Source organism: Gossypium hirsutum, chromosome D12 (assembly GCF_007990345.1).
Source record: "Gossypium hirsutum isolate 1008001.06 chromosome D12, Gossypium_hirsutum_v2.1, whole genome shotgun sequence".
Lineage (NCBI taxonomy): Eukaryota > Viridiplantae > Streptophyta > Magnoliopsida > Malvales > Malvaceae > Gossypium > Gossypium hirsutum.
Window position 1 is genome coordinate 154,837 of NC_053448.1, and position 7,830 is coordinate 162,666.

Sequence of the window (7,830 nt, forward strand, 5' to 3'; positions counted from 1 at the left end):
CAACCTCTCGAACGGACCTTGGGGTATACATAAGCTTCCCTTCTCGGAATAGTGCCATCATTCGCATCGAAGTATGTACTGCCATAGTCCTTTGTATAACCTGAAATGTTACAAGTCAAATTCGACATATAAGTCCTTTGAGAAATACAAACCCACAATTTTGCATCCAAAACATTTAGTAAAGCATCCTCCGAGATAGTGCATCAGCCACTACGTTTTCCTTACCTTTTTTATATTTAGTACATATGGAAAGATTCGAGAAATTCTACCCACTTAGCATGGCCTCTTATTCAACTTGGTGGTCGTGGTTATGTACGAATTCTTGGGCCAAAGATATAGTGCTGCTCACATTTCTAAGGGCTCGAATCAACTGATAGAGCTCGCTTGTCGTACGTCGGGTAGTTTAAAAACGGCACCGTTGAGTTTTTCTCGCTAAAATACGCGAGTAGGGCTCCATCTCTGGCATCAACACGGCTCCAATACCTAAACTTGATGCATCACACTCTAACTCGAAAAGTTTAATCAAAATTAAGGCAATGCTAATAAGGGTGCATGAGTTAAACAATCTTTAATTTTCAAAAAGGATTTTTCTTGTTCCTCTCCCCATACAAAACTAGAATTCTACGAATAACCCCAGTTAAGGGGTGCGGCTAAGGTGCTGAAGTTTGGCACGAATCGTCGGTATAAAACTTGCTAATATCCATGGAAACTTTGATACTTGGGAGACATTCGCCGGACCGGGGCATTCTGGATTCGCCTTGATCTTCTCTTGATCGACTTCAGACCCTCCCGAGCTAACAACAAAACCTAAAAACACAACTTGTTATGTGCAAAAATCACATTCTTCAAATGTAGCATACCAAGGTTTCTTTTCTCAATAATCCAAAATAGCCTTTAGATGTACAAACATGTTCATCCCAAATTTTTACTATAGATCATATATCATGGAAGTATTCTATGCAAAATCTACCAATAAAAGGCCTCAAACGTGATTCATAAGCTCATGAATGTACTCAGGGCGTTTGTTAAGCCAAAGGGCATAAACAAGCCATTCGTGAAAGCCATGCTTTGTTTGAAAAGCAGTCTTCCACTCGTCTCCCCTCGGGCATCCGTATTTGGTGATAACCACTTTTAAGATCAACTTTTGAAACAAACTTGCGCCACTTAGCTCATTCAAGCATATATCCAATCGCGGTAAGGATGATGATACTTAATGGTTATCTTATTAATTGCACGGCAGTCCACACACATCCTCCCATTCCATCCTTCTTCGGAACGAGCAAAACAGGCACGGTGCATGGACTAAGGCTTTCACGCACATAGCCCTTTTCAAGGAGTTCATTTACTTGCTTTTGTAATCTTCGTCTCTTCAGGATTGCTCCCGGTAAGCAGGTCGGTTTGGAATCGCGGCTCCCGGCACAAGATCTATTGGTGTCAATTCCACGAATAGGTGGTAACCCACTCGGATTCTTTTGGGAAAACATCTTTAAAATCCTGGCAACACAGACAAAACAGAAGAAGGTAACTTGATAGAGGAATGCGCGGACCAAGATCGAGTCGTCAAGTCACGAGAAACTCCTACGAAAGCTCTAAACGAACAGATCTGAAATCAAACAAGGAATGAGATTAAATCTGGAAAAATTAAAATCTGGAATAAGAACCCTAAAAATCAGCAAGATCTAATCAAGGACGAAACACTTATGAAAGAGGTTTTTGAAACCAAGAACACGAAATTGATTCCCAAGAATAAACTCCCACAAGTCGAATCTGTCAAAGAACACCAAATCAGCAAGCAATTAGATCGACCAGAATTCTTGAAACAAATTAGGGTTTATGCGTCAATGAGAAAGAAAGAAATTGAAGGCATAAAACAGCTATTGAGGCTGAGAAAGCGAGGGCAATCTACTCAATTGACCACTACGAAAGTTTCCCCCTAAGTTTCACAACCAAATTCACCCAGAAGAATAAGTGTGCATCGGCAAGAACCCTAGAATTTGGGGATTTAGGGCTGATTGTCGAACCCCAGCAAAAAGTGAAATTGATCAATTCTTTAAGATAAACGAGGGCGGGAAACACAAATAAAACAGCAAATAGATTAGAATTAAGATTCGGTACAAGTAGAATTAAATAAAAGAAATTGAACAGCAAAAATTAAAGGATAAGTCCCTAAAGATCCTTGAAATCCCGAAAGATTTCACAAATCTCTTCAACGGCTCTAACTCGCCTCCAAAGAATATCGATGGCAAGAAGAAGGTTGAAGATGGCTCCACAATCAAAAGATTGTAAAACAACTTCTAAGAAAACTCAAGAGAGAATTCTTGGAGAAAACCCCAAAGAAAATTCTGCACTCAACAAATCTGAAATTTGATAGAAAAAAATAAAATAAGATGTTTACAAAGGGTGGCTGGCCAATGCTTATATAGGCCTCCAACAAATCCTAATCTAATTAGAAACTTAAAAAATTAACTTAATTAATTAAAAAACAAAGGAAAATTCGGCCAGCATCCTATGGGCTGTTTTGGGCCGAATTTAACATGTGATATTCCTAAAACTTAAAAATTAACTTAAACAACTAAAATGTTTACAAATTGGGCCCTTTGGACATTTTGGCCTGATTTTCAAACTAAATATGTATGGATTTATTGATTGGGCTGGGAATTTGCTTATGGGCCTCGCCTTTAAGAATTTGGGCTTGTGATCCATCTCCTACCGAAATTGGGTCGTTGACGCTCGTAATGGAGATCCAATGCGTTTTGGCTGCAAGATTTGGTTTCTTGACCAAGATTCCAAGAATTTGAAATCTTGATTTCTTGATTCTTTGAAATCTCTTCGAACAGCAAAATTGGGCCAAGATTCGATTTTTGATTTTCTTGAAAACAAGAAAGTGAATCTTATTTCTTGTTCCGTCGTGTATGCATCTAAGGCCTTGCCTAACAAGCTCTTTGAATGGTCCCATTTAGTTTGGACCCGCATTTGTCGGGCTTTGATCTCGTTATGGGCCTTGTGGCAATTGAGCCATCACGTTCTTGAACTTGGATTGGGCCTTTATGACTCGTATCATCCCCCCTGATACGAGTCACAAAACCAAATTCTTGAAGGCAGGCCAATAAGCAAATTCCCAGCCCAACAAGAAATCCACCAACAGTTGAAAATCAGGCCAAATTGTCAAGTGGCCCAAGTTGTAAAGTTTATTTTTTTTTATTTATTTATTTATTTACTTAGTTTAATTTTATGTAATATTACCAAAGCCAGATAATGACCTTTGACGAATTTCATTTAAATAATTAGGAGTTTTTTTATTTAGTTTTCTAATTAGATTAGGACTAGTTATAAGGCCTATTAAAGGCATGGCTGTCCACCTTGTTAAACACTTATCATTATTATAAAATTTCAGATTGTTGAGAGCAGAATTTCTTTGAGTTTCTCCAAGATTTTCTCTTGAGTTTTCTTTAGAAGTTGTTTTAACAATCTTGTGATTGTGGGAGCCATCTTCAACCCTTCTTCTTGCCATTGATATTCTTTGGAGGGGAGATAGAGCCGTTTGAAGGGAGTTGTGAGATCTTCAAATTTCAAGGCTTCTTAGGACTTATCTTTTAATTTCTTACTGTCAATTCTTTCTTTATTTCTACTTGTGCTGATCATTATCTATCTATTTCTATTCTTATTGTGTTTTCAGCATTTTTTTCTATCTTAAGGAATCAGCCCAAAATCCCCAATTTCTAGGGTTTCCATACTCTTTTGGGTGAAATTAGATTGTCGAAATTTGGGGAAAACTATCTTGGTGTTCATTGGGCAGAATACAATCTCCTTGAGGGTTCAAGAACCCTAACACTTATTTCTATTCTCATTTGATTTTGCTGATTTGGGGATTTTATTTCAGATTTGAAAATTCAAAAATTTAATCTTTTAATTTTCTGTTTCGTTTCAGATCTATGTTTAGGGTTCGTAGGAGTTTCTCGTACTTGGCAACCATCTGGTCCCGCGCGCAACCCCGTACATTTGGTATAGATTTTGGGCGTTTTGGGTGTTCTTGGTTGATTTCTAAACTGATCTCTATTTTTTAAAGCATAAACGGCAGTTTTACCCAGAAAAATTTTCAAAAAAAATTCATTTGAGTGGGTAATTTTTCCGATTGATCTGAAATTTTACATACATTTTTTGGCACTGTGATTGAATATAAAAAATTTTCCCCGCAAAAAAAAATCAGTCAAAAAAGTCAAAAAAATCAAAAATACGAAATTCAATAAAAAATTAAAAAAGATTTAGCGGGTTGAATTTGGTGCCCAAAATTTCCAGATCAAAAATTCAATATTAAGGACATCCAGATTTAATTTCGTGATTTTTGGAGATCGGGAACACCTCGAACGAAGTTGTCAGTTACTCCGCAGTTTTTCGGGTTTTTCTGTTTTCAACAATTTTTATGATTCTTAGCTGTAGGTTTTCATTTGTTTACCTTTATCTCCTTTACTTATCTAACACCTTCTTGGTTTTGTGTTAGTAGGATTTAAACGTGTGCACAACTTCTTCCTCGGTGCAACACGAAGCAATTGGTGTCTCGTCAGTTTTTGGCATCCTAGTGCAAATTAGGATTCTTTGGTAGTTTGGTTCACACTCTCTAATTGGTTGATATAAACTCTGATAAAGAACTCACAAGATTGAATTCGACCTCATTGAGAATTTGATTTTTTCTTTTTGAGTGATTAACGGTGAGGTTTGATAACTTTTATTTTGAGTGTTGAGTGTTTTGCAGGTTTTAAAAAAAATGTCTACAGGTGATAATAATAGTGACATATTTAAAAAATTCCAACAACAGTTGGATGAACAGGCTGCTGCTCTTCGAGCCTTGACTGCTACCATCAATGAGGTACGATTGAATCAAGAACCTCATATCGATATCCTAATCAAGGAAGATCGGGATAACCAGCCCCATAGGCGCGACCCTCGAGTGTCCCTAGAATGGATATGATTTTCATGATCGTGAGCAACCTTCTTTGGCAAAACCAAAGAGTGAGCAGCAACGAGAACATCTCTTTCATACTCGCTGCCATGTACAGGGAAGCTTTGTAGAGTTATTATTGATGGTGAAAGTTGCACGAACGTACCAGCACGACGATGGTGGAAAAGCTTTGCTTAACCACTACCAAGCATCCACAACTTATCAACTACAAGAGCTTAGCAACGAAGGCCGATTAAGGTCACTCAACAAGTGCGCATCGCCTTTTCTATCGGTAAGTATCAGACGAAGTTGTGTGCGACGTAATGCCTATTCAAGCCTGCCATTTGTTGCTAGGAGAACCATGGCAACTGGATCGAAAAGTCACTCACGATGGTCGTACCAATAGGTATTCTTCAAGCATCAAGGAAAGAAACTCACCTTAGTGCCGCTCACTCCGGAACAAGTCCATGAGGACCAAATCAAACTGAAAAATTCTGTTAAAACAAGTGAGGAAAAAAGAAAAAGAGAATGAAAAAGAGCAAAAAGAGATTGAGAGTGAAAAAGAAATTGAAGAAAGAAGAGAAAATGAATTAAAAAAGAAACAAAAGAAAAAGACGTGGAAAGGGTAGTGAGGAATGTTTCCACTAACCAAGATATGAATTTTTCTTGTGTTGCTACTTTTCAGGTTCCAGAAAGATCGAAAGATAACTTTCAACTTCAATACCTCTCAAATGAAAGACGCTTTCATACAATCAACTTAGGCAAAGATGAAATCACACTACATGATCCCGAAGGTAAGCGAGGTAAGGAAATTTTAGAAACCGAGTCCAGTGCAGATTTGAAAATTATTGATAAAACTTTTGGTGACTTAGTTCTTAAAAGATCCCCTCATTTTGATCCGATTAATTGTTACTCTTCGATGTGGTTGATAAAGTCATTACGAAAAGAAGCGTGATTTGTTATTCTCTTGATTTACCTTGTGTAAAATCCTTGAATTTGTCCAAATCTGTTTTGGAGAATAAGGTAACGAAATTTCCAAATTGTTTTCAATTTATATTCGTGCCTTAAACAGTTTATGTGGTTGTACATGAAGTTTGAGTTCCATTTGACAAAGGTTAACTCAACAACGGAGATTCGACTACACTATGCCCCGATGAGCGAAGGTTTGTTTTAAATGAAAAAGGTAAAATCGACCCTTATTCTTCTGCTTTCGAGGTAAGATGCTTGAAACCTTTGAAACACTTTTGTACTCCTCGGATAGTGATAAAGATCGTGTTGATGAACACTTAGATCAAAACGTGCTTGACTGTCCTATTTTATTTATTGATGATCTATCTGTTTTGATGGTTGATAAAAAGATTCTTGTTTTTGATAATGCATGTGTGAGTGAATCTATAGACCGTCGATTAATGCATGGTATGATTATGCAACTCTGTGAACCATGTGAATCTTTTCAAATACCTACTTGTGACGATTATTTTACCATTTGATTTATTACTCGCAATTTATTCATGGTTTGTGGGAACAATGTGAGACGACTGAATGCCTTAAAACATGTCCATCTTTGTTTCAAATATTTGACGAGGAGTGGTGAGTAAATTAGATTGTTTGCATGGTAATCTGAATCTGTCCATTCACATCGTTATACATGTTCTGTTATGCTTATGATTGGACTACAAGCTTGTTTCCGTTGCTATTTACTATCTCATGGCTATTCTTTCAGTGGACTCAATTGCCATTAGTCCCGTTCGATAGAGGAAAGTCGAGTTCATTTGATTTTTCAGATTCGAGGACGAATCTTTTTGAGGAAGGGGGGAATGATACGAGTCACAAAAGCCCAAATTCTTGAAGGCAATGCCCAATAAGCAAATTCCCAGCCCAATCAAGAAATCCATCCATACTTAGTTGAAAATCAGGCCAAATTGTCAAAGTGGCCCAAGTTGTAAAGTTTTATTTTTATTTATTTATTTATTTATTTACTTAGTTTAAATTTTTATGTCAATATTCAGTCCAAGAGTCCCAGATAAAATGACCTTTGACCGAATTTCCATATTAAAATAATTAGGAGTTTTTTATTTTAGTTTTCTAATTAGATTAGGACTAGTTATAAGGCCTATTTAAAGGCATGACTGTCCACCTTGTTAAACACTTATCATTATTATTAAAATTTCAGATTTGTTGAGAGCAGAATTTTCTTTGAGTTTTCTCCAAGATTTTTCTCTTGAGTTTTCTTTAGAAGTTGTTTTAACAATCTTGTGATTGTGGGAGCCATCTTCAACCTTCTTCTTGCCATTGATATTCTTTGGAGGGGAGATTAGAGCTGTTTGAAGGGAGTTGTGAGATCTTTCGAGATTTCAAGGCTTCTTAGGACTTATCTTTTAATTTCTTACTGTCAATTCTTTCTTTATTTCTACTTGTGCTGAATCATTATCTAATCTATTTCTGTTCTTATTGTGTTTTCAGCCTTTTTCTATCTTAAGGAATCAGCCCAAAAATCCCCAATTTCTAGGTTTTTCCATACTCTTTTTGGGTGAAATTAGATTGTCGAAATTTGGGGAAAACTATCTTGGTGTTCAATTAGGCAGAATCACAATCTCCTTGAGGGTTTCAAGAACCCTAACACTTATTTCTATTCTCAATTTGATTCTTTGCTGATTTGGGGATTTTATTTCAGATCTGAAAATTCAAAAATCTAATCTTTTAATTTTCTGTTTCGTTTCAGATCTAATTGTTTAGGGTTTTCGTAGGAGTTTCTCGTGACTTGGCAACTCGATCTTGGTCCGCGCGCAACCCCGTATCATTAAGACTAATATTTATTAGAATAATCTTTTATGTTATATATCTATAAATATAAACTTTGTAAAAACATTATAAACCTGATCAATAAAACATGG